We start from the raw sequence: 26,058 nt of genomic DNA on the forward strand, positions 1-26,058 counted from the left end.
GATGGAGCGCCGCACTGTCGGAGGGGCAGTGCTGATGGAGTGCCGTACTGTCGGAGGGGCAGTGCTGAGGGAGCGCCGCACTGTCGGAGGGGCAGTGCTGATGGAGTGCCGTACTGTCGGAGGGGCAGTGCTGAGGGAGCGCCGCACTGTCGGAGGGGCAGTACTGATGGAGCGCCGCACTGTCGGAGGGGCAGTGCTGATGGAGTGCCGTACTGTCGGAGGGGCAGTGCTGAGGGAGCGCCGCACTGTCGGAGGAGCAGTACTGATGGAGTGCCGTACTGTCGGAGGGGCAGTGCTGAGGGAGCGCCGCACTGTCGGAGGGGCAATGCTGAGGGAGTGTTGCACTGTCAGAGGGGCAGTACTGAGGGAGCGCCACACTGTCGGAGGGGCAGTTCTGAGGGAGCGCCGCACTGTCGGAGGGGCAGTGCTGAGGGAGCGCCGCACTCCAGGTGCTCAGCGCCCTCCCGGATGCACTTCCTCCACTTAGGGCGGTCTTTGGCCAGAGACTCCCAGGTGTCGGTGGGGATGTTGCACTTTATCAGGGAGGCTTTGAGGGTTGTCCCTGTAACGTTTCCTCTGCCCACCTTTGGCTCGTTTGCCGTGAAGGAGTTCCGAGTAGAGCGCTTGCTTTGGGAGTCTTGTGTCGGTCATGCGAACAATGTGGCCCGCCCATCGCCCAGTGATCGAGTGTGGTCAGTGCTTCGCTGCTGGGGATGTTGGGCCTGGTTGAGGACGCCAACGTTGGTGCGTCTGTCCTCCCAGGGAATTTGTAGGATCTTGCGGGGACATCGTTGGAGGTATTTCTCCAGCGACTTGAAGTGTCTACTGTACATGGTCCATGTCTCTGAGCCATACAGGAGGGCGGGTATCACTATAGCCCTGTAGACCATGAGCTTGGTGGCAGTTTTGAGGGCCTGGTCTTCAAACACTCTTTTCCTCAGGCGGCCGAAGGCTGCACTGGAGGCGGTGTTGGATCTGGTCGTCAATGCCGGCTCTTGTTGATAAGAGGTTCCCGAGGTATGGGAAATGGTCCACGTTGTCCAGGGCCGCGCCGTGGATCTTGATGACTGGGGGGCAGTGCTGTGTGGCGAGGTCAGGCTGGTGGAGGACCTTTGTCTTACTGATGTGTAACGTAAGGCCCATGCTTTCGAACGCCACAGTAAATACATCGACTATGATATGCTGAAGTAGGGTGGGAGGGGGCTTGTTGGCCTGTTTCTGCGCTGTCGACTCCATGTCTCCATCAGCGACGTGCTCAGCAGCTGGCTGTGAAGTGGCAAAATCTAAAGTCAATTTTCCGCTATTCTGCTCCCAGCTCACGGGAAAATCACAAGCCCCCAGGCCAGCGATATTCTGTCCATTCGTTTTAAGTCAGCGGCAGCCAGTGAGCTGTGGCTCAATGCCCCACACGGAGCCGTCCGTCCACCAATAACAAACCCGGAACAAGCTTGAAAGCACAATTCACTTCGCATCTGACGGGCAGAGGAAGGTGTCAAGAAGCATATTCTCTGGAGTTTAGAAGAGCGAGAGGTGATCTCATTGAAACGTACAAGATTCTGAGAGGGCTCGACAGGGTAGATGCAGGGAGGGTGTTTCCCCCGGGCTGGGGAGTCTAGAACCAGGGGTCACACAGTCTCAGGATAAGGGGTCGGCCATTTAGGACTGAGATGAGGAGGAATTTCTTCACTCGGAGGGTGGTGAATCTCTGGCACTCACTGCCCCAGAGGGCTGTGGAGGCTCAGTTGTTGGGTATATTCAAGAAAGAGATAGACAGATTTTTTGGGCACAACATTAAGGGATATGGAGATCAGGCGGGAAAGTGGAGTTGAGATCGAAGATTAGCCATGATCTCATTGAATGGCGGAGCAGGGATCTTTTACATCCACCTGAGAGAGCAGGCGGGGCCTCGGTTTAACGTCTCACCCGAAAGACGGCACCTCCAACAGTGCAGCACTCCCTCAGTACTGCCCCTCCGACAGTGCGGCACTCCCTCAGTACTGCCCCTCCGACAGTGCGGTGCTCCCTCAGTACTGCCCCTCCGACAGTGCAGTGCTCCCTCAGCACTGCCCCTCCGACAGTGCGGCGCTCCCTCAGTACTGCCCCTCCGACAGTGCGGCACTCCCTCAGCACTGCCCCTCCGACAGTGCAGCGCTCCCTCAGCACTATCCCTCTGACAGTGCAGCACTCCCTCAGTACTGCCCCTCCGACAGTGCGGCACTCACTCAGTACTGCCCCTCCGACAGTGCGGCGCTTCCTCAGTACTGTCCCTCCGACAGTGCGGCGCTCCCTCAGTACTGCCCCTCCGACAGTGCGGCGCTCCCTCAGCACTGCCCCTCCGACAGTGCAGCACTCCCTCGGTACTGTCCCTCCGACAGTGCAGCGCTCCCTCAGTACTGTCCCTCCGACAGTGCGGTGCTCCCTCAGTACTGCACTGGAAGTGCTGGACTGGATTCTTGTGCTCAAGTCCCTGGAGTGGGGCTCCAGCAAACACTGCTCCCGAAATGGTACCTTGTGCATCAGAGGCTTTTTCTTTGAAAGCGACGTGAGTTTCGCTTGAAATCGCATCGGATCATTTCCTGGTCAGTGACACAGCCAATCAGTGCCATTGATAGTGAGTGGGAAAAGACAAACCTGCATTTATATAGCGCCTTTCACGACCACCGGACGCTTTAAAATGCTTTACAGCCAATGAAGTACTTTGGAAGTGTAGCCACTGTTGTAATGTGGGAAACGCGGCAACCAAAATATGCACAGCAAGCTCCCACAAACAGCAATGTGATAATGATCCAGATAATCTGTTATTAATGATGTTGATTGAGGGATAAATATTGGCCCCAGGACACCGGGGAGAACTCCCCCCTGCTCCTCTTCGAAATAGTGGGATCCGTGGGATCTTTTATGTCCACCTGAGAGAGCAGACGGAGCCTCGGTTTAACCTCTCCTCCAAAAGACTGCACCTCCGACAGTGCGGCGCTCCCTCAGCACTGCACTGGGAGTGTCGGCCTGGATTTTTGTGCTCAAGTCCCTGGAGTTGGGACTTGAACCCTCGACCTTCTGACTCAGAGACGAGGGTGCTGCCCACTGAGCCACGGTTGAAAAACCAGCGCCTGGATTAAGTTCAAATTGCCGCCTATGTCTCTGCTAGCCTTCGCTCTCCTCCCATACCCAATGTTCCACGCCCCCTTCCCCTTCTTTTTCTCTCGGCCCGGGCTGGCCATCTTGCAAAGTGCTTTGTGATGTAACCCGGTACTGGAAACGCTTTGATGATGATGTTTGTGTGTTTGCAGTCTCCCAGTGTAAGGTTGTTAACCACACCCTCATTTTTTTTATCCTTTTAAACTAGTGTCAGCTATGGCTCAATGCGTAGCTCTCCAGCTCTCTCGTTCTCTGAGTCAGAAGGTTCGTGGGTTCATAGTCCCACTCCAGGGACTTGAGCACATAAATCCAGGCTGACACTCCCTTCTTCTTTGGCAGTCCCTCGGAATCGAGGTGCTGAGTTTGAGGTCCTGGTCTTCAAACACTCTCTTCCTCAGGCGACCGAAGACTGCGCTGGGGCACTGAAGGCGGTGTCTGGCCTTGCTGACTGGAGGCTCCCGAGGTATGGAAAATGGTCCACATTGTCCAAGGCCTCGTTGTGGATTTTGATTAACTGGTGGCAGCAGTGCTGTGTGACGGGGGCAGGTTGGTAGAGGACCTTTGTCTTGCAGATGTTTAGTGTAAGGCCTATGAAACATAGAAACATAGAAAATAGGTGCAGGAGTAGGCCATTCGGCCCTTCCAGCCTGCACCGCCATTCAATGAGTTCATGGCTGAACATGCAACTTCAGTACCCCATTCCTGCTTTCTCGCCATACCCCTTGATCCCCCGAGTAGTAAGGACTACATCTAACTCCTTTTTGAATATATTTAGTGAATTGGCCTCAACAACTTTCTGTGGTAGAGAATTCCACAGGTTCACCACTCTCTGGGTGAAGAAGTTTCTCCTCATCTTGGTCCTAAATGGCTTACCCCTTATCCTTAGACTGTGACCCCTGGTTCTGGACTTCCCCAACATTGGGAACATTCTTCCTGCATCCAACCTGTCTAAACCCATCAAAATTTTAAACGTTTCTATGAGATCCCCTCTCATTCTTCTGAACTCCAGTGAATACAAGCCCAGTTGATCCAGTCTTTCTTGATAGGTCAGTCCCGCCATCCCGGGAATCAGTCTGGTGAACCTTCGCTGCACTCCCTCAATAGCAAGAATGTCCTTCCTCAAGTTAGGAGACCAAAACTGTACACAATACTCCAGGTGTGACCTCACCAAGGCCCTGTACAACTGTAGTAACACCTCCCTGCCCCTGTACTCAAATCCCCTCGCTATGCTTTCGTAGGCTTCGGTGAAGGTATTGACGAAGGCTTGGAGTTCGGCCTCCGCGTGTCGTCCGCGCATCGTAGTTCGATGACGGAGGATGGGACGGACTTGGATCTGACCTGGAAGCGGCGAAGGTTGAACGGTTTCCCGTTTGTCCTGTAATTTAGCTCCACTCCAGCGGGGAGCTTGTTGAGAGCGGGATGGAGCATTGCAGCGAGAGCGTTGGTGCGATGACGCAGCCCTGCTTGACCCCAGTCCGAACGTGGATTGGGTCTGTGGTGGATCCGTTGGTCAGGATCACGGCCTGCATGTCATCGTGGAGCAGGCGGAGGATGGTGACAAACCTTTGAGTGCAGCCGAATTTGAGGAAGACGCTCCACAGTCCCTCGCGGTTGACAGCGTCGACAGCCTTTGTGAGGTCAAAGAAGGCCGTGTACAGTGGTTGGTGCTGCTCCCTGCATTCCTTCTGGATTTGCCGCACGGTGAAGATCATGTCCATTGTGCCCCTTAGTGGGCGGAATGCGCATTGCGGCTCTGGGAGGAACTCTTCAGCCACTGGCAGAAGGTGATTGAGGAGGATTCTTGCGATGACATTCCCTGCGGCAGACAACAGGGAAACTCCTCTGTAATTACCGCAATAGGACGTCGCCTTTCCTGAAGATGGTCATGATTACGGCGTCTCTGAGATCCCCTGGTATGCTCTCCTCCTTCCAGATAAGAGAAATGAGATCGCTCCCAGTGTAGTGCTGGGGGAGTGCCACACTGTCGGAGGTGCCGTCCTTCGGGCAAACTGAGACCCTGTCTGCTCTCTTAGGTAAAAGACCCTGTTATGTGTGTAACTCTTGGCAACCTGTATCACACCACCACCAGGGGGCCTACCTGTTGGAGTCCCAAGGGATCCCAGCATCCCTTGGGAGCAGTGTGTATAAGCAGGCCACCCACGCTGTACAAGCACTCTGGAGTTTAATTAAAGGAGCTAAGGTCACACTTACTCATTGCATACAGTACTCAGTTGTATCACTTTATTATGAGCGTAACAATTGGCGACGAGATAACGAACAACCACGCGAAAATGCAAAGAACTGTTGGTATCCCGGAGAAATTCTCAGAAGGGGATGAGTGGGAAGCCTTCGTGGAGCGACTCGACCAATACTTTGTGGCCAATGAGCTGGAAGGAGATGAGGACTCTGCCAAACGAAAGGCGATCCTCCTCACCGTCTGTGGGGCAACAACCTATGGCCCCGTGAAGAATCTTCTAGTTCCGGTGAAACCAACAACCAAATCCTAGGAAGAACTGTGTACGCTGGTCCGGGAGCACCTAAATCCGAAGGAAAGCGTTCTGATGGCGAGGTATCGGTTCTACACGTGTCAAACGATCGGAAGGCCAGGAAGTGGCGAGCTACGTCGCCGAACTAAGGCGCCTTGCAGGATTTTGTGAATTCGATGGATTCCTTGAACAAATGCTAAGAGACTTTTTTGTGCTTGGCATTGGCCATGAAGTTATTCTTTACAAACTATTGTCTGTTGAAACACCGAATCTGAGCAAAGCCACAACGATCGCCCAGGCATTTATGTCCACCAGCGATAACACCAAACAAATTTCGCAGCATAAAGAGGTTTCGGCTAGTACTGTACACAAAGTAACATCGTTTTCAAGCAGGAATGCATATGGCAGAGCATACACACTGGCAGCTGTATGACCTCAGATGACCCAGAGTCCACCATCAGTCATTAATGCGAGGCAGTTATCGCCTTGTTGGCGCTGCGGAGGTGATCATCGGGCCCATCAATGCCGCTTCAAGCACTATGCGCGCAAAGGCTGTGGAACAATGGGACACCTCCAGCGAATGTGCAGACGAGCTGCAAACCCTGCAAACCACTACGTTGCAGAGGGAGATCAATCCATGGTGGATCGGGCTAAACTAGCGATTCGAACCGATGAGGCAGAAATGTACAGGGTACACACCTTCACCACGAAATGTCTACTGATCATGTTAAAAGTTGAACTGAACGGAATTCCAGTATCCATGGAATTGGACACGAGTGCGAGTCAGTCTATAAGGAGCAAAAAGGCCTTCGACAGGCTGTGGAGCAAAAAGGCACACAGGCCCAAGCTTAGCCCCATTCACACCAAGCTAAGAACTTACACCAAAGAGTTGATCCCTGTTATTGGCAGCGCAGAAGTAAAAGTCTCCAATGGTGGAGCAGGAGCAGTGCACGAACTCCCACTATGGATTGTACCAGGGGATGGCCCCACACTGTTTGGCAGAAGGTGGCTGGGAAAATGCTCTGGAACTGGGACGACATCCAAGCGCTTTCATAGAAACATAGAAACATAGAAACATAGAAAAGAGGTGCAGGAGTAGGCCATTCGGCCCTTCAAGCCTGCACCACCATTCAATAAGATCATGGCTGATCATTCACCTCAGTACCCGTTTCCCGCTTTCTCTCCATACTCCTTGATCCCTTTAGCCGTAAGGGCCATATCTAACTCCCTCTTGAATACATCCAATGAACTGGCATTAACAACTCTCTGAGTGAAGAAGTTTCTCCTCATCTCAGTCCTAAATGGCCTACCCCTTATCCTAAGACTGTGTCCCCTGGTTCTGGACTTCCCCAACATCGGGAACATTTTTCCCGCATCTAACCTGTCCCGTCCCATCAGAATCTTATACGTTTCTATGAGATCCCCTCTCATCCTTCTAAACTCCAGTGTATAAAGGCCCAGTTGATCCAGTCTCTCCTCATATGTCAGTCCAGCCATCCCTGGAATCAGTCTGGTGAACCCTCGCTGCACTCCCTCAATAGCAAGAACGTCCTTCCTCAGATTAGGAGACCAAAACTGAACACAATATTCCAGGTGAGGCCTCACCAAGGCCCTGTACGATTGCAGTAAGACCTCCCTGCTCCTATACTCAAATCCCCTGGCTATGAAGGCCAACATGCCATTTGCCTTCTTCACCGCCTGCTGTATCTGCATGCCAACTTTCAATGACTGATGAACCATGACATCCAGGTCTCGTTGCACCTCCCCTTTTCCTAATCTGCCGCCATTCAGATAATATTCTGCCTTCGTGCTTTTGCCACCAAAGTGGATAACCTCACATTTATCCACATTATACTGCATCTGCCATGCATTTGCCCACTCACCAAGTCACTCTGCAGCCTCTTAGCATCTCCTCACAGCTCACACCGCCACCCAGTTTAGTGTCATCTGCAAACTTGGAGATATTACACTCAATTCCTTCCTCCAAATCATTGATGTATATTGTAAAGAGCTGGGGTCCCAGCACTGAGCCCTGCGGCACTCCACTAGTCACTGCCTCCCATTCCGAAAAGGACCCGTTTATCCCAACTCTCTGCTTCCTGTCTGCCAACCAATTCTCTATCCACGTCAGTACATTACCCCCAATACCATGTGCTTTGATTTTGCACACCAATCTCTTATGTGGGATCTTGTCAAAGGCCTTTTGAAAGTCCAAATACACCACATCCACTGGTTCTCCCTTGTCCACTCTACTAGTTACATCCTCAAAAAATTCCAGAAGATTCGTCAAACATGATTTCCCTTTCACAAATCCATGCTGACTTGGACCGATCCTGTCACTGCTTTCCAAATGCGCTGCTATTTCATCCTTAATAATTGATTCCAACATTTTCCCCACTACTGATGTCAGGCTAACCGGTCTATAATTACCTGTTTTCTTTCTCCCTCCTTTTTTAAAAAGTGGTGTTATATTAGCTACCTATAACAGTCGATAGACTGTTGGAAAATGATCACCAATGCATCCACTATTTCTACGGCACTTCCTTAAGTACTCTGGGATGCAGACAATCAGGCCCCGGGGATTTATCAGCCTTCAATCCCATCAATTTCCCCAACACAATTTCCCGCCTAATTAGGATATCCTTCAATTCTTCCTTCTCATTAGACCCTCGGTCCCGTAGTACATCCAGAAGGTTATTTGTGTCTTCCTTCGTGAAGACAGAACCAAAGTATTTGTTCAATTGGTCTGCCATTTCTTTGTTCCCCATTATAAATTCACCCAAGCCTGACTGCAAGGGACCTACGTTTGTCTTCACTAATCTTTTTCTCTTCACATATCTGTAGAAGCTTTTGCAGTCAGTTTTTATGTTCCCGGCAAGCCTCCTCTCGTACTCTATTTCCCCCTCCTAATTAAACCCTTTGTCCTCCTCTGCTGAATTCTAAATTTCTCCCAGTCCTCTGGTTTGCTGCTTTTTCTGGTCAATTTATATGCCTCTTCCTTGGATTTAACACTATCCTTAATTTCCCTTGTTAGCCACGGTTGAGCCACCTTCCCTGTTTTATTTTTACTCCAGACAGTGATGTACAATTGTTGAAGTTCATCCATGTGATCTTTAAATGTTTGCCATTGCCTATCCACCATCAACCCTTTAAGTATCACTCGCCAGTCTATTCTAGCCAATTCACGTCTCATACCATCGAAGTTACCTTTCCTTAAGTTCAGGACCCTAGTTTCTGAATTAACTGTGTCACTCTCCATCTTAATAAAGAATTCTACCATATTATGGTCACTCTTCCCCAAGGGGCCTCGCACAACAAGATTGCTAATTAGTTCTTTCTCATTACACATCACCCAGTCTAGGATGGCCAGCTCTCTAGTTGGTATTGGTCAAGAAAACTATCCCTAATACACTCCAGGAAATCCTCCTCCACCGCATTGCTACCAGTTTGGTTAGCCCAATCTATATGTAAATTAAAGTCCTTATTTCTTGTTTGATGCTGTTCCCAACCTTACTACTACTGTTTTGTGGTCTGTACACAACTCCCACTAACGTTTTTTGCCCTTTGGTATTCCGTAGCTCCACCCATACCGATTCCACATCATCCAAACCAATATCCTTCCTTATTATTGCATTAATTTCCTCTTTAACCAGCAACGCCACTCCACCTCCTTTTCCTTTCTGTCTATCCTTCCTAAATGTTGAATACCCCTGGATGTTTTGTTCCCAGCCTTGGTCACCCTGGAGCCATGTCTTGGTGATGGCAACTACATCATACCCGTTAACTGCTATCTGCGCAGTTAATTCGTCCACCTTATTCCGAATACTCCTCGCATTGAGGCATAGAGCCTTCAGGCTTGTCTTTTTAACACACTTTGCCCCTTTAGAATTTTGCTGTAATGTGACCCTTTTTGTTTTTTGCTTTGGGTTTCTCTGCCCTCCACTTTTACTATGCTCCTTTCTATCTTTTGCCTCTGTCTCCCTTTTATTTCCCTCTGCCTCCCTGCATAGATTCCCATCCCCCTGCCATATTAGTTTAACTCCTCCCCAACAGCACTAGCAAACCCTTAGGACATTGGTTCCGGTCCTGCCCAGGTGCAGACCGTCCGGTTTGTACTGGTCCCATCTCCCCCAGAACTGGTTCCAATGTCCCAGGAATTTGAATCCCTCTCTGCTGCACCACTCCTCAAGCCACGTATTCATCTGAGCTATCTTGCGATTCCTACTCTGACTAGCACATGGCACTGTTAGCAATCCTGAGATTACTACTTTTGAGGTCCTACTTTTTAATTTAGCACCTAGCTCCCTAAATTCGTCTCCTAGGACCTCATCCCGTTTTTTTACCTATATCGTTGGTACCGATATGCACCACGACAACTGGCTGTTCACCCTCCCTTTTCAGAATGTCCTGCACCCGCTCCGAGACATCCTTGACCCTTGCACCAGGGAGGCAACATACCATCCTGGAGTCTCGGTTGCGGCCGCAGGAACGCCAATCTATTCCCCTTACAATTGAATCCCCTATCACTATCGCTCTCCCAGTCTTTTTCCTGCCCTCCTGTACAGAAGAGCCACCCACGGTGCCTTGAACTTGGCTGCTGCTGCCTTCCCCTGATGAGTCATCCCCATCAACAGTACCCAAAGCAGTGTATCTGTTTTGCAGGGGGATGACCGCAGGGGACCCCTGCACTACCTTCCTTGCCCTGCTCTTCCTGTTGGTCACCCATTCCGTATCTGGCTGCATACCCTTTACCTGCGGTGTGACCAACTCACTAAACGTACTATTCACGTCATTCTCAGCATCGTGGATGCTCCAGAGTTCATCCACCCGCAGCTCCAGTGCCACAATGCAGTCTGTCAAGAGCTGCAGGCGGATGCACTTCCCGCACAAGTAGTCGTCAGGGACACCGGAAGCGTCCCTGAGTTCCCACATAGTACAGGAGGAGCATAACACGTGTCCGAGCTCTCCTGCCATGACTTAACCTTTAGATTAACCTAATTGGGCAACAACAATGTTAAACGGTTACTTACTGATAAAAAATGAAAAAGAAAAAGAAAAAGAAAGGCTACTTACCAATCACCAGCCAATCACTTACCCCCTTGGCTGTGACTTTTTTGCCTTCTCACCCTGCTGCAGCTGCACAAGGTCCACCTCTCCGACGCGTTGGGCCTTTTTATAGGCCTCAGCGACGCATCTCCCGAGCCTCTCCACGCACCTGGAACTCCCAACGTTGTTTGAGCCAGGCATTGGAGGTTTCTCGGGGGCGAAGGTGCAGATCCACTTGGTTCCCGGTACACGGCCCATCCACCACAAGGCACGGGCGGTACCGTATATGATGCAAGAGAAAGTGGAAATTGAGCTGGACAGGCTGCAGCGAGAAGGCATCATCGTGCCGGTGGAGCTCAACGAGCGGGCCTCTGGTTCTCAAAGGCGACGGCACGGTCAGTATTTGTGGGAACTATAAAGTAACGATTAACCGCTTTTCGCTCCAGGACCAGTACCCGCTACCCAAGGCAGACGACCTATTTGCAACCCTGTCTGGAGGAAAGACGTTCATCAAGTTGGACCTGACCTTGGCCTACATGACACAGGAGCTGGAGGAATCTTCGAAAAGCCTCACCTGCATCAACAGGCGCAAAGGTCTGTTCATCTACAACCGGTGCCCGTTTGGGATTCGTTCGGCCGCGGCAATTTTCCAATGGAACATGGAGAGTCTGCTAAAGTCGGTTCCACGCACCGTGGTTTTCCAAGACGACATACTGGTCACAGGTCGGGACACCATCGAAAACTTGAAGAATCTGGAGTCAGCTAGATCGCGTGGGACCCAGGTTGAAACGCTCAAAGTGTGTTTTCCTGGCGCTTGAGGTCGAGTTCTTAGGAAGAAGAATCGCGGCAGATGGCATCAGACCCACCGACGCCAAGATGGAGGCCATCAAGAATGCATCGAGACCACGGAACATGACGGAGCTGCGGTCATTCCTGGGACTCCTCAACTATTTCGCTAATTTCCTACCCGGGTTAAGCACCTTGCTAGAACCCAACATGTGCTGCTACGCAAGGGAGACGACTGGGTATGGGGGAAATCACAAGAGGCTGCTTTTGAGAAAGCCAGAAATCTGTTATGTTCCAACAAACTGCTTGTTCTGTATAACCCATGTAAACGATTAGTGCTAGCTTGCGATGCGTCGTCATACGGGGTTGGGTGTGTGTTACAACAGGCAAATGAAACGGAACATTGCAACCGGTCGCGTATGCATCCAGGAGTTGGTCCCAAGGCTGTAAAGTCCTGTCCCCTCAGTACAGATTCACACGAGGCATGTAGTGAAGGGAAGGTCACTCTGGACCTGCACCTTTATTTCACAGTTCTGGAATGCTGCACTTGCCTGAGACCTGTCCTTATATACCTGTCTCTTGCAAGTGCACCCCTGGTGGTAAGGTATGCTGGTGATTACAGGTCATATCTTATTACAGTCATGTATAGCATGTTAGGATACAGTTATATATAATAATGTAAGATACATGACATCACCCTCTCCTAAGGTCTTATTGTCTTTATAGATTCAGTCTCTCAGGTGGTCTACGCTCTCGCGTGGAGCGTCTGAGTTGTGGTTAAGTTGTTTGCCTTGGTGTCTGTTTTTCTTTGGGTGTGGTTGCTGGTATCTCGCCTGGGCTGTCTGTTTCGATTGGTGTGATTGTTGTTGACTTGCCTGGGCTGTCTGTTGGGATTGCCCTTTCCTCAGGTTGTTCCCTCTGTCTGTCCACCAGGTGTGGTGCGAGTTCCACATTGTAGTCTGCCTCTGGTTCCGCAGTGTTGTTGGTAAATCTGTTTTTGACTTGGTCTACATGCCTCCGGCAGGTTTTGCCATTGTCCATTTGTACTACCAGTAGCCTGTTTCCTTCCTTGCCCGTTACTGTCCCTGCAAGCCCTTTGGGACCCCTGCCATAGTTTAGTATAAACACTTTGTCCCCTACCTCATTCCATCACCCCCTTGAATTTCTGTCATGGTACTCAGTCAGCTTACGGCGCTTTGCCTCAACGATTTTGTGCATGTCTGGGAGGATTAATGAGAGCCTTGTTTTTAAAGTCCTTTTCATCAACAGTTGCACGGGGGATCCCAGTCAGTGAGTGCGGACGAGATCTGTATGCCAGCAGCAGTCGCGACAGGCGACCCTGCAGCGTGGGACCTTGGATTTTAAGCAAGCCTTGTTTAATGATTTGCACTGCTCTCTCCGCCTGGCCATTGGAGGCCGACTTGAACGGTGCCGTCTTGACGTGATTTATGCCGTGGTCAATTATAAAGTCTTGGAATTCTGCGCTGGTGAAGCACAGACCATTGTCACTGACCAATATGTCAGGGATTCCGTGCGTTGCAAACATGGTTGCGAGGCTCTCCACAGTGGTGGAGGTTGTGCTCGAGTTTAAAATGGTGCATTCGATCCACTTTGAAAATGCATCTACAACTACGAGGAACATTTTGCCCATGAATGGGCCCGCATAGTCTACGTGCACTCGCGACCACGGTTTGGTAGGCCAGGGCCAGGGGCTCAGTGGAGCTTCCCTGGGGGCATTGCTGAATTGGGCACAAATGGTGCACCTTCGGACACAGAGCTCCAAGTCCGCGTCAATACCAGGCCACCAGACATGGGATCTGGCTATGGCCTTCATGAGAACAATCCCCGGGTGCTTGCGGTGGAGCTCCCGGACAAATGCCTCTCTGCCTCGCAGAGGCATGACTACTCGGCTGCCCCACATCAGGCAGTCTGCTTGTAGTGATAGCTCATGCATGCGCCTGTGAAAGGGTTTTAATTCCTCGGGGCAGGCATCGCGAGCCTCTGCCCAGTCACCGGTTAGGACACATCTTTTTACTAAGGATAACGTGGGGTCGCTGGCCGTCCAGGCTCTGATTTGGCGAGCCGTCATGGGCGAACCTGTGGACTCAAAGGCATTGATTGCCATGACTATCTCACAGTCCTGTTCATCAGACCCTTCCGTGGTCGCCAGGGGTAGCCTGCTGAGCACGTCGGCACAGTTGTCTGTGCCTGGTCTGAGCCTTATGGTATAGTCGTAGGACGCCAGCATGAGTGCCCACCGGTGAATTCACGCCGAGGCGTTGGCGTTTATTGCCTTGCTCTCGGATAGGAGGGACGTGAGGGGCTTGCGGTCGGTTTCTAACGCGAACTTGGCCCCGAAAAGGTATTGGTGCATCTTTTTGACACCGTACACGCATGCGAGCGCCTCCTTCTCTACCATTCCGTACCTGCGCTCCGCCCGCGAAAGTGACCTGGAGGCACAAGCTATGGGTTGTAATTTGCCCGCACTATTGACATGTTGCAAAACGCACCCGACCCCATACGCTGACGCATCGCATGTGAGAACTAGCTTTTTACCTGGGTCAAAGAAAATCAAAACACTGTTTGAACACAGAAGGTTGCGTGCCTTATTGAAGGCGTGTTCCTGGGCGTCTCCTCAAAACCAATCGCATCCCTTCCTGAGTAGCACGTGGAGAGGCTCCAGCAGCGTGCTTAAGTTCTGCATAAAGTTCCCAAAGTAATTGAGTAGCCCGAGAAAGGCGCGCAGTTCTGAGATATTCCGGGGCCTGGGTGCCAGGCGAATTGCTTCTGTTTTGGACTCTGTTGGGCGGATTCCATCAGCGACAATCCTTCTACCCAAAAATTCAACCTCCGGTGCGAGAAACAAGCACTTGGATTTCTTGACTCGTAGGCCTACCCGATCTAACCGCTTAAGTACTTCCTCCAAATTACGGAGATGGGAGTCGGTGTCCCTGCCCGTGATAAGTATGTCATCTTGAAATACAACTGTCCCCGGGATGGATTTGAGCAGACTCTCCATGTTGTGCTGGATTATGGCAGCTGCCGACCTGATGCCGAATGGGCATCAATTGTACATGAAAAGGCCTCGATGTGTGTTGATGGTGGTGAGTAGCTTGGATTCCTCGGTCAATTCTTGCGTCATATACACAGATGTGAGGTCTAATTTTGAGAAAAGTTTACCTCCAGCCAATGTGGCAAATAAGTCCTCCGCTCTGGGCAGCGGGTACTGGTCCTGTAGGGAGACTCTGTTTATGGTAGATTTGTAGTCCCCACAGATTCGTACGGATCCATCAGGCTTCATGACTGGGACGATGAGACTTGCCCAGTCGCTAAATTCCACAGGTGATATAATGCCTTCCCGCAGAAGCCTGTCTAGTTCGTGTTCAATCTTTTCTCTCATCACATAGGGTACAGCTCTGGCCTTGTGATGGACCGGTCTAGCATCCTGTGTGATGTAGATTTTGACTTTGGCCCCTTTGAAAGTGCCCACACCTGGCTGAAAGAGATGTTCAAATCGCTTTATAACTGTTGAGCAGGAGGTCCGTTCCTCGAATGACATGGCATGGACATCATCCCATTTCCAGTTTAGTTTTGCCAGCCAGCTTCTCCCCAGCAGTGCTGGGGGTCTCCGGGGACAATCCACAGGGGAAGTCGGTTCACTGTCCCTTTGTGTGTGACAGAGAGCATGGCGCTGCCGAGGACTGGTACGATTTCTTTGGTATAGGTCCTTAGTTTGGTGTCGACCCTTGTGAGTTTTGGTCTGTCTCTTTTACGCGGCCACAGTTGTTCAAATTGTTGAGCGCCCATGAGAGATTGACTCGCCCCCGTATCCAGCTCCATGTTGACAGATATCCCGTTGAGTAGAACCCTCATCATTATTGGAGGTGTCCTGTTGTAGGAGCAGCGGCCATTTATCGTGTTGACCCAATGTACACCGGTGTCCCGGGTACTGTCCCCACCATCTTCTGGTCCGCTTTCCGACCCATCTGATTCGTATACCAGCCGAGCTGACGTTTTTTTGCACATGCGGGCCAAATGCCCTGAATATTCACAATTTCTGCAAACAGCCTGCTGAAATTGACATCCCCTTGACGAGTGCCCACCCCCACACCTGCAGCACAGACCTGTTCCATTGTTCAAAGTGTTCCCAAAGAATGAGCTGCGTCAGGCTGATCTCTCTTGAGCTTCTCTCAGTTTGTAGTTGATTGCTCGCATTGTGGGTTGATGAGGTGTGAACGGCTGTTCCTGTGGCACTTGATGGCCTCTGCCTGCTGTCAAGAACCTGTTCTCCCGGTTTTGTCTGTGTGTGGGGGTAGCAGCTTGTTTCGTGCTGTGAACTTCTTGTTCCAATATTTCGTTAGTTGTCGTACCTGCATTGTAAATCAACCTTCTTCCCCTACCAAGAATGTCTGTGCAACCAGTGCTGCTGCCTCTAAGGTCAGGTTCTTGGTCTCTATGAGCTTTCGGAATATGCCTGCATGGCCTATTCCTTCAATGAAAAAGTCTCTCAGCATTTCTCTCCTCAGTTCATCGGAGAACTCACATAAACTAGCCAACCTCCGAAGTTCCGCCACGAAGTCGGGTATGCTCTGGCCCACACAGCGTCTGTAGTTGTAGAACCTGTGTCTGGCCATGTGTAGGCTGCTCGCTGGTTTCAGGTGGTCTCTTACCAGTGTGCTCAACTCCTCAAACGACTTGCTTGCTGGTTTTTCGAGTGCCAACAGATCCTTCATTAAAGCTTATGTTTTCGAGCCACAGCTGGTCAAGAGATGGGCTCTTCTATTGTCTGCCTTATCGTCTTTGGTTACAAAGCTTTGCTGGAGCCTTTCTATAAAGTCGTCCAAATTGTCTCCCGCATTGTACTTTTCATCTGATCCGTTGTTCGCCATTCTGTGGATTCTGTAATCCCGTAACCCGTCGCCACTGTAAAGTCCTGAACCCTCAGTACAGATTCACACGAGGCATGAAGTGAAGTCAAGGTCACTCTGGACCTGCACCTTTTATTTCACAGCTCTGGAATGCTGCACTTGCCTGAGACCTGTCCTTATATACCTGTCTCTTGCAAGTGCACCCCTGGTATGCTGGTGGTTACAGGTCATATCTTATTACAGTCATGTATAGCATGTTAGGATACAGTTATATATAATAATGTAAGATACATGACAAAGGCCGAATGGACTTACAACATGATTGAAAAAGAAGCTCTGGTATGCGTTTACGGGGTGAAAAAATTGCAGCAGTATCTGTTTGGTCTCAAGTTTGAGCTAGAAACTGACCATAAGCCGCTCATAATCCCTTTGCTCTCTGAGAATAGCGCCAACATCAATGCCTCTGCCCACATCCAAAGATGGGCGCTCACGCTGTCGGCATACAACTATGTAATCCGCCACAGACTAGGCACAGAGAACTGCGCTGATGCTCTCAGTCGGCTACCATTGCCCACCACCGGGGTGAAAATGGCACAGCCAGCGGACTTGCTCTTGGTGATGGATGCATTCGAAAACGAAAAGTCACCTGTTACGGCCCGCCAGATCAGGACCTGGACCAGCCAGGATCCTTTACTGTCCCTTGTAAAAAACTGTGTCCTCCATGGGAGCTGGTCTAGCCTCCCAGCGGAGATGCAGGAAGAGCTCAAGCCGTTCCAGAGGCGCAAAGACGAAATGTCCTGACAGGCGGACTGTCTTTTGTGGGGTAATCGCGTGGTTTTGCCTAAGAAAGGCAGGGAAACATTCAAACACGACCTACACAGCACCCACCCAGGCATAGTAATGATGAAAGCCATAGCCAGATCCCATGTGTGGTGGCCTGGCATCGACTCAGACTTAGAGTCATGCGTGCGCCAATGTAACACTTGCTCTCAACTGAGCAATGCACCCAGAGAGGCACCGCTAAGTGTGGTCATGGCCCTCCAAACCGCGGTCTAGGATCCACATTGACTTTGCGGGCCCGTTTCTAGGCAAAATATTCTTGGTTGTTGTGGATGCTTATTCAAAATGGATTGAATGTGTAATAATGTCTGTAAGCACATCCACCGCCACCATCGAAAGGCCACGAGCCTGCCTGATATTCTTGTCAGCGACAATGGGCCGTGCTTCACCAGTGTTGAATTCAAGGAATTCATGACCCGCAATGGGATCAAGCACGTCACATCTGCCCCGTTCAAGTCCGCATCCAGCGGTCAGGCAGAACGGGCAGTCCAAAACATCAAGCAAAGCTTGAAATGTGTGTCGGAAGGCTCCCTGCAGACCCGCCTGTCCCGAGTCCTGCTCAGCTACCGCACAAAACCCAACTCGCTCACCGGGGTTCCCCCAGCCGAGCTGCTCATGAAAAGGGCGCTCAAAACAAGGCTCTCTCTTGTCCACCCTGATCTCCGTGATCACGTCGAGGGCAGGCGGCATCAACAAAGCATGTACCATGATCGCGCAAACTTGTCACGCGATATTGAAGTCAATGACCCTGTATTTGTACTCAACTGTGGACATGGTCCCAAATAGCTTGCTGGCACGGTCATAGCCAAAGAAGGGAGTAGGGTGTTTCAGGTCAAATTAGCCAATGGACAAACGTGCAGAAAGCACTTGGACCAAACCAAAAAGCGGTTCGCAAACAGCCACGAGCAACCCGAAGAGGACACCACCAACTTTGACCCTCCGACACACACACAAGTGGCAACCGATATCACGGTTGACCACGAAGTCGAACTCACCATCCCCAGCAGCCCGACAGAGCCAGCTGCCCAGCTGCCCAGTGAAAAACCAACCAACTCACCCACACCTGCATTTGTACCGAGACGATCGACAAGGGAGCGAAAAGCCCCAGATCGTCTCACCCTGTAAATAAGTGTGCTATTGACTTTGGGAGGGAGTGATGTTATGTGTGTAACCCTTGGCAACCTGTATCACACCACCACCAGAGGGCCTACCTGTTGGAGTCCCAAGGGATCCCAGCATCCCTTGGGAGCACGGTATATAGGCAGGCCTCCCACGCTGTACCAGCACTCTGGAGTTTAATTAAAGGAGCTAAGGTCACACTTACTCATTGCATACAGTACTCAGTTGTATCACTTTATTATGAGCGTAACAGATTCCACGGCATTATTTTCGAAGAAGAGCAGGGGAGTTCTCCCCATGTCCTGGGGCCAATATCCCTCGATCAACGTAACTGTTTGTGGGAGCTTGCTGTGCGCAGATTGGCTGGCTGTGGTTCCTACATTACAACAGTGACGCCATTTCAAAAAGTGCTTCAGTGGCTGTAAAGCGCTTTGGGACGTCCGGTGGCCGTGAAAGGCGCTATATAAATGCAAGTCTTTCTTTTCGTCCCAGTGTGTCGAGGGTACGCCCCCATCTACACAGCGCCAGTTGCTTCTCACTGTTCCACACTTGCAAAGCTGCAGCACACCAGAGAACGCTCTCGATCCACCGCTCATTGACGGAGAGGGGCAGAAAGTTCTGCCGGTGGACCAGCTCAGAGCCCTTCACCGTTTCCCGGCCAAAATGCCTTCGCTGGGGTATTTGTACAGCAGCGTGGGATTACCCCGTGCACAGCGAGAATTCACATCAGCCGTGGCTCAGTGCGAAGCGCTCGCTCACCTCTGAGTCAGAGAACAGAAGAATTAGGAGCAGGAGTCGGCCATTCGGCCCCTCGAGCCTGCTTCGCCATTCAGTGAGATCATGGCTGATCTTCGACCTCAACTCCACTTTCCCGCCCGATCCCCATATCCCTCGCTTCCTTTAATATCCAAAAATCTAGCGATCTCAGCCTTGAATATACTCAACGACTGAGCCTCCACAGCCCTCTGGGGCAGAGAATTCCAAAGATTCACCACCCTCTGAGTGAAGAAATTCCTCCTCATCTCAGTCCTAAATGGCCGACCCCTTATCCTGAGACTCCCCAGCCCGGGGGAAACACCCTCCCTCATCTACCCTGTCAAGCCCTGTAAGAATGTTGTATGTTTCAATGAGATCACCTCTCATTCTTCTAAACTCTAGAGAATATCGGCCTAGTCTACTCAATCTGTCCTCATAGGACAATCTCCCCATCCCAGGAATCAGTCTGGTGAACCTTCGTTGCACTCCCTCTATGGCAAGTGTATCCTTCCTTAGGTAAGGAGACCAAAACTGTGCACAATACTCCAGGTGCGGTCTCACCAGGGCCCTATATAATTGCAGTAAGACGTCTTTACTCTTATACTCAAATCCTCCTGTAATAAAGGCCAACATACCATTAGAAGGTCTTGGGTTCAAGTCCCACTCCCCCAGTGGTCTTGGGTTCAAGTCCCACTGACGCCCCCAGTGCAGTACTGAGGGAGCGCCGCACTGTCGGAGGGGCAGTACTGAGGGAGCGCCGCACTGTCGGAGGGGCAGTGCTGAGGGAGCGCTGCACTGTCGGAGGGGCAGTACTGAGGGAGCGCCGCACTGTCGGAGGGGCAGTACTGAGGGAGCGCCGCACTGTCGGAGGGGCAGTGCTGAGGGAGCGCCGCACTGTCGGAGGGGCAGTACTGAGGGAGCACCGCATTGTCGGAGGGGCAGTACTGAGGGAGTGCCGCACTGTCGGAGGGGCACTACTGAGGGAGCGCCGCACTGTCGGAGGGGCAGTATTGAGGGAGCGCCGCACTGTCGGAGGGGCAGTACTGAGGGAGCGGCGCACTGTCAGAGGGACAGTACTGAGGGAGCGCCGCACTGTCGGAGGGGCAGTACTGAGGGAGCGCCGCACTGTCGCAGGGGCAGTATTGAAGGAGGGCCGCACTGTCGGAGGGGCAGTACTGAGGGAGCGCCGCACTGTCGGAGGGGCAGTACTGAGGAAGTGCTGCACTGTCGGAGGGGCAGTACTGAGGGAGAGCTGCACTGTCGGAGGGGCAGTACTGAGGGAGAGCTGCACTGTCGGAGGGGCAGTACTGAGGAAGTGCTGCACTGTCGGAGGGGCAGTGCTGAGGGAGCGTCGCACTGTCGAAAGTGCTGTCTTTCAGATGAGACGTTAAACCGAGGCCCCGTCTGCTCTGTCAGGTGGACGTAAAAGATCCCGAGACACTATTTAGAAGAAAAGCAGGGGAGCTCTCCCCAATATCTTGGGCCAATATTTACTGCTGAAAACAGATGATTTGGGTCATTATCACATTTCTGTGTGTGGGAGCTTGCTGTGCGCAAATTGGCTGCCACATTTCCCACATTACAACAGTGACTGCACTCCAAAAGTACTTCATTGGCTGTAAAGCCCTTTGAGATGTCCGATGTTCACAATTATAGGAAGCAACTTTTTAATTCCAGATTGATTTCATTAACTGAATTTAAATTCCCCAGCTGCCGTGGTAGGATTTGAACTCACGTCGCGGGATCATTGGTCCAAGCCTCGGGATTACTGGTCCGGTAACATAACCGCTACGCTCCCGTATCATCCTGACCTGGGAGGTCCCAGCCTGGATTGTCTCTCTGCGCTGGTTCCAGCCCGGTTGGGCAACAGGGTAGGTGGGGAAGGGGGTGGGGAGGCGATGGGACCCCTGCCAGCCACCAAAGGGTTAAGCGAAGTCGAGCCTGCCCCGGCTCCCCGGGCTGAAGGGGCACTCGATAACTGCGGACAGCTGCCCGGGGAGACTTGCTTTGCAATCCGACAGCTGCGCTGTTCAGCTCTCGCCTTGGAATTCAGAATGTGACAGACACTCGATACAGAAGGGCGATCCATCACTGTCCTATAAAACCCTATATTACCCAGCCGCTCTCCTTCTCCGCCCCGAGCCAGCTCTGCTTATGTTAACATTTAACATTTCCTCCCCACCCCCCCGTGCTCACGCTGCAATGCAGCGCTTGCCCAAACGCCGCCTCCCGTCTGCTATTCGACTGCAGGGGCGTCACAGTTCAGCCCAAACCCGCTCTCACTCGCTGCGCACGCGCGCCCGCACATGTTTTCCATCAGGGATCTCTACACACATCAATCAGGAATGTGCACGCAGGCTGGGTTTATTGTTCCCTCCTCCCTCCCCCCTCCCCCCAACTCCTCCTCTTCCCCAAGGCTGAGGGCAACTGCAAAATTCCAGTTGGGATCAGCCAGACTCAGCCCACAGCCCGGTGGGGGTAGTTGCAGTCTGCCACCTTCTGTGCCCACACCAGTCGCTGCCTTTATCCCCTGAGAATTCACTCGTTCGTTATTTATTGATGTTCCAATAATACTGATGGGGGCCAGCGGGTATGCGAGACCGAGCGGAATTCCCTATTCAAGCAGCGCTGCTGTGGGCCAGAGTTTTTTTTCCTCTTCGTATCCAGAGAGAGATTTAGAAAGAACAAGAGAGAAAGGGAGAGAGAGTGAGGCTCAGAGAAAGAAAGACACAGAGTGACAGAGCGATGCAGACAGAAAGAGATAGCAAGAGACTGAGAAACAGAGCATGAGACAGAGAGGCAGAGAAACAGAGCGAGAGACACAGAGAGACAGAGTGAGAGACAGAGAGACAGAGTGACAGTCAGAGAGACAGAGCGAGAGACAGAGAGACAGAGCGAGAGACAGAGAGAGACACAGAGAGACAGAGTGAGAGACAGAGTGACAGACAGAGAGACAGAGCATGAGACAGAGAGGCAGAGAAACAGACAGAGAGACAGAGCGAGAGACAGAGAGAGACACAGAGAGGCAGAGTGAGAGACAGAGAGACAGAGTGACAGACAGAGAGACAGAGCGAGAGACAGAGAGACAGAATGTGAGACAGAGAGAGACACAGAGAGGCAGAGCGAGAGACAGAGTGAGAGACAGAGAGACAGATCAACAGACAGAGAGACAGAATGTGAGACAGAGAGAAAAACAGAGAGGCAGATGCAGAGCGAGAGACGGATGGAGGATTACCAAGAGAGGCAGAGAGAAAACTGCGGAGAAAGTGAGAGGGGCACGAACAGAAAGAAGATAAGAAACCGAGAGAGAGGGTGACACCGAGCATGAGGGAAATGCAGAACGGAAGAGACACTTGGAGAGATGCAGAGAGACACAGAGTGAGGGGGGACACGGAGAGAAACATAGACCTTCAGAGAGAGGGATAGACAAACGGAGACACAGAGTGAGAGGGAGGGACACAGTTAGAGAGAGGGAGAGAACGAGAGAGAGTGACAGGTAGATAGAGGGAGAGAGAGAGTGAAAAAGAGAGAGTTAGAAAGAGAGGGAGAGAAAGAAAGAGTGACAGGAAGAAAGGGAAAGACAGATAGAGAGTGGGAAAGAGAGAGAGAGAGAGTGACAGGCAGAGAGAGGGCGATAGTGAGAGAGAGGGAGAGAGTGAGTGAGAAAGAAAGAGGGAGAGAGAGTGAGAAAGAGAGAGTGACAGACAGAGAGAGGGAGAGAGTGAGAAAGAGAGAGGGAGAGAGAGAGAAAGAGAGAGGGAGCGAGAGACTGAGAAAGAGAGTGTGAGAGACAGAGAGAGAGATAGAGAGTGAGAAAGAGAGTGACAGAGAGAGAGAGAGTGAGAATGAGAAAGAGAGAGAGAGTGAGAAAGAGAGACAGAGAGAGAGACTGTGAAAGAGAGAGTGACAGACAGAGAGAGAGAGTGAGAAAGAGAGCGTGATAGGCAGAGAGCAGGAATTGACAGAGAGGGCTGTGCAGAGATGGTGCGATGTATATAGAGAGAGAGTGACAGATACTGAATCTAGTGTGTTGTGGCAGTGTAATTGTATCCTGGGGTCGAGGGGAACAGCAATAAATCAACAGATAATCTGTTTTAATAATGTTGGCTGAGGGATAAATAATGGCTAGAAAATAGTGGCCGTGGGATCTTTCATGGCCACCTTGGGAGTGTTCTGACTGGGGTGTGACTCTGTCTGGGGTGTAACTGTCTGGGGTGTGACTCTGTCTGGAGTGTGACTGTCTGGCGTGTGACTGTCTGGAGTGCGACTGTCTGGAGTGTGACTGGGGTGTGACTGTCTGGGGTGTGACTGCCTGGGGTGTAACTGTCTGGGGTGTAACTGTCTGGGGTGTGACTGCCTGGGGTGTGACTGTCTGGAGTGCGACTGTCTGGGGTGTAACTGTCTGGGGTGTGACTGTCTGGAGTACGACTGTCTGGGGTGTGACTGTCTGGGGTGTGACTGCCTGGGGTGTAACTGTCTGGGGTGTGACTGTCTGGAGTGCGACTGTCTGGGGTGTGACTGCCTGGGGTGTAACTGTCTGGGGTGTGACTGTCTGGAGTGCGACTGTCTGGGGTGTGACTGTCTGGAGTGTGACTGTCTGGAGTGTGACTATCTGGGGTGTGACACTTTCATGTGAGATGCCCTTGGAAAGGTGTGACACGCCACACGTGTAATAGGCACAAGTGTTTTAATTGATTTACAGATTGTCAATTTAAGGTAACTGGCAGTGGAGCCACTCTCTAATGTCTCGGCTGGAGACCGGTGCCTCTGACAGACTGGCTCCTCCACATTACTGCGCCCCAGTGCTGGCCTCATAGTCATCTTACTCCTATTCGCTGCCCTCGGTCCTCCCCCAACCTGTTTGATACTCTGCCCCTCTCCAGAGCCTCATCCTGCACTGAGAGAGCAAAGACACAAAACACACACACATATACACAGACACCATCATCATCATCACAGGCAGTCCCTCGGAATCGAGGAAGACTTGCTTCCACTCTAAAAGTGAGTTCTCAGGTGGCTGAACAGTCCAATAGGGAAATTACAGTCCCTGTCACAGGTGGGACAGACAGTGGTTGAGGGAAGGGGAGGGTGGGACTGGTTTGCCGCACGCTCCTTCCGCTGCCTGCGCTTGCTTTCTGCATGCTCTCGGCGACGAGACTCGAGGTGCTCAGCGCCCTCCCGGATGCACTTCCTCCACTTAGGGCGGACTGGTCTTTGGCCAGGGATGTTGCATTTTATCAGGGAGGCTTTGAGGGTGTCCTTGTAACGTTTCCTCTGCCCACCTGGGGCTCACTTGCCATGAAGGAGTTCCGAGTAGAGCGCTTGCTTTGGGAGTCTTGTGTCTGGCATATGAACAATGTGGCCTGCCCAGCGGAGCTGATCGAGTGTGGTCAGTGCTTCAGTGCTGGGGATGTTGGCCTGATCGAGAACACTGACGTTGGCGCGTCTGTCCTCCCAGGGGATTTGCAGGATCTTGCGGAGACATTGTTGGTGGTATTTCTCCAGCGAGCCATACAGGAGGGTGGGTATCACTACAGCCCTGTCGACCATAAGCTTGACCATGAGTCATGAGGCACAAGACACATACACACACACAGATAGACTGACACACACACATACAAATGTACATACTCACACACATACACAGAAACACACACACACAGATACAGACACACACATATACACAGACCCACACATACACAGACACACACACAGAGACACACACCGACACATGGAGGCACACACACTCACACAGAGACACACACACACTCACGCACATATACAGAGACACACACAAACACACATACACACACAGGCACACACACAGACAGACACACAAACACAAATACAAAGACACATTCAGCCCAACAAGCCTCCGAGATATCTGCGCACCTCCAAGTCTGGCCTCTTGTACCTTCCCGGTTTTAATCGCTCCACCATCGGTGGCCGTGCCTTCTGCTGCCTGAGCCCTAAGCTCTGGAATTCCCTCCCTAAACCTCTCTACCTTCCTCTTCCCGTCTTTAAGACGTTCCTTAAAACCTGCCTCTTTGACCCAGCTTTGGGTCACTTGTCCTAATACCTCTTTATACAGCTCAGTGTCAAACTTTGTTTGATAATTGCTCCCATGAAGCGCCTTGGGAGGTTTTACTACGTTAAAGGCGCTATATAAATGCAAGTTGGCTGTAGTTGTTGTTGAGAAACACAGAAATGGAATAAAACTTTCATACAGCCTCCATCCATCATGGGAAACATTCCTTGTGGAATTAGAAGCTAAAACTAGGTCCAGCAATAAATGCCAACCCACATGTTTGAATGGTTCAGTCTCTTTTTATAGCGGTAACTGTATCCCGTCTCCTGATGTCCTGCTCCGCACAGATAGATTGCCCGGGAATTGCCTGATATTTTTCATGCCCAGTTATGCAATGGCTGATTCCCATTGCCTTAAGAGGTGAGGCAGAAAAGGGAGCTGAGAGGTTTAAAGCAGGTTTGGAACATTGAGATTTACGACCCAGAAAATCATACGAGCTCCGTGAGCCAGGGGGTAAGGGCTGACTGACACTTTGGGTCCGATGTCCCCTGTCAGCTGCGCTTTGTTCCGCCCGGAATGTTCCTTTTAACGCGTGGTCCCTTTAAATTGCTGCGCAGGTGCGGTATTTATACTGTAAAACCCGATAATCTTATTGAATGGCGGAGCAGGCTTGAGGGGCCAAATGGCCTACCCCTACTCCTATTACTTGTGTTATGTTTCTTATGTTTAAGTTCTAACCATTCAATAAGATCACGGCTGATCTGATCTTGGCCTCAGCTCCACTTCCCCGCCCGCTCCCCATAACCCTTGACTCCTTTATCGTTCAAAAATCTATCTCTATCTCCACCTTAAATATATTCAATGACCCAGCCTCCACAGCTCTCTGGGGCAGAGAATTCCACAGATTCACCACCCTCTGAGAGAAGAAATTCCTCCTCATCTCCGTTTTGAATGGGCGACCCCTTATTCTGAGACTATGCCCCCTAGTTCTAGG

At 51.4% G+C, this 26,058-nt stretch overlaps 1 protein-coding gene across 2 annotated transcripts in view; it reads right to left on the reverse strand.

Moving 5' to 3' along the window:
* Positions 1–26,058, reverse strand: part of LOC139239150 (kinesin light chain 1-like) — a 151,594-nt gene that overhangs the window by 116,144 nt on the left and 9,392 nt on the right. The window contains exon 1 of one of the 2 annotated variants that reach the window (XM_070867728.1): positions 20,772–21,030. The exons of the other annotated variant lie outside the window; for it this stretch is intronic. The gene's annotated coding sequence lies outside the window, so the exon portion shown is untranslated. Of the gene's footprint in view, positions 1–20,771; positions 21,031–26,058 lie in introns of those variants that run through there. 2 annotated transcript variants of the gene reach the window in all.

The sequence above is a fragment of the Pristiophorus japonicus genome, chromosome 26 (genome assembly GCF_044704955.1).
Source record: "Pristiophorus japonicus isolate sPriJap1 chromosome 26, sPriJap1.hap1, whole genome shotgun sequence".
Lineage (NCBI taxonomy): Eukaryota > Metazoa > Chordata > Chondrichthyes > Pristiophoridae > Pristiophorus > Pristiophorus japonicus.